The sequence below is a fragment of the Gossypium hirsutum genome, chromosome A13, assembly GCF_007990345.1.
Source record: "Gossypium hirsutum isolate 1008001.06 chromosome A13, Gossypium_hirsutum_v2.1, whole genome shotgun sequence".
Taxonomy (NCBI): domain Eukaryota; kingdom Viridiplantae; phylum Streptophyta; class Magnoliopsida; order Malvales; family Malvaceae; genus Gossypium; species Gossypium hirsutum.
Genome location: NC_053436.1, coordinates 5,760,318 through 5,761,800, shown reverse-complemented (window position 1 = coordinate 5,761,800; position 1,483 = coordinate 5,760,318).

Genomic DNA, 1,483 nt, shown 5'->3' with positions numbered 1-1,483 from the left:
CCGAAATGGTAATATATAATATTGGTTTTTTAAAAGTTCGGTTAATTCGGTTAATTATCCGATTTCAACCAGAATTAACCGATAATCGAACTTCCAAGAAACCATTAACCACCCTCTGATCGAATTAGATTGGTTAACTGACAGATCAACCGAATTAGTTCGATTCGGTCGGTTCATTCGATTTTAACCGAAATTTGAACACCTTAGTTGTACTTTTGCAAGCCATTAAACACCAATTTAACAGAATTCTTGAGATTAAGAGAACCTATTTTGTTTTAGTCAAGAAATTATTCTAGTACAAATTTATTGTAAGTAAATTGTTTTGTCAATTACTTTACAACTAAGTTTTTAGGGGAAAAGGCTTGGTGAATGAATTGGATTTATTTTGTAAGAGTTGGTTTATAATAAACTACTCATTGAATAAAGCCTCACAAACATAAAAAAAAAAAAATTACACAACGGTAACAAAACTTTTATGTCTATCTCTATTTTATAAACTATTAATAAATTTATTCAATTGCAACTAAACCAAAATCTTAAAAGTAAATTTAACCAATTTTTATAGTTAATAATATGAAATTAAACCAGCCAATCATTAAAGTACTTGAATTTTGATTTTAATAAGCATTGTTTTAAAAAAAGCAATTGCATTAATTAATCAAGTTTTATTTATATATAATGCCTATGATTATTCACGACCTCTTCTTGACTCTTAAAAAAAAGGTTAATGGGCTACAACGCACTCAAATCTACGTCTTCTCGTACTGATAAAAATATGGATGTCAACCAAATTAAACAAGTTAAACTCAAAATTAATAGCATCCAATTCCGACCCCAAAATGATTTCTTCAATCCACCTGCCCTCCAACTTCTTGAAAAAAAAAACATCCCAACTCAACTTTATATTTTACATAATATTATAATGTTTTATATAATAGAAGTACCATGAAAACTCTTATACTAGAAGTCACATTGTATTTTGCTACCTTTACTTAAAAAACGGATAAATTAATTCTTGTACATTAGATGAAAGAGTAAATTAGTCTATGGACCAATTATTAGTAGCAAGAATGGATAGAATATTTTACAAAAAGATCAATTTGCTTTTTGATCTAACATACATGACTAATTAACCCATTTTTTGAGTAGAGAGGATAAAATAAAATCCAACTCTTAATACAAATACATATATAGTATTTTTTTCTTATTTTATATTTATTATTTTGAATTATTGTCTTGTACACCATCGGTAAAGTAAAAAAAAAAAAAACTCCTCAAGCCATCTGTAATGATAAAATTTAATCAAAATAGATATAATACCTGTAAAATTAAAAGAAAAACATTTTAGTAAAAATATATTATAATGCATTTATTAAAATATGCCCAAATTTTATGACTTGATTTTACATATAGAGAGAAGTCCTCTGTGGCTCCTGAAAAAGAAAATGGAGTAAAAGAAAGATAGATTGACTTTTCAGAAAAC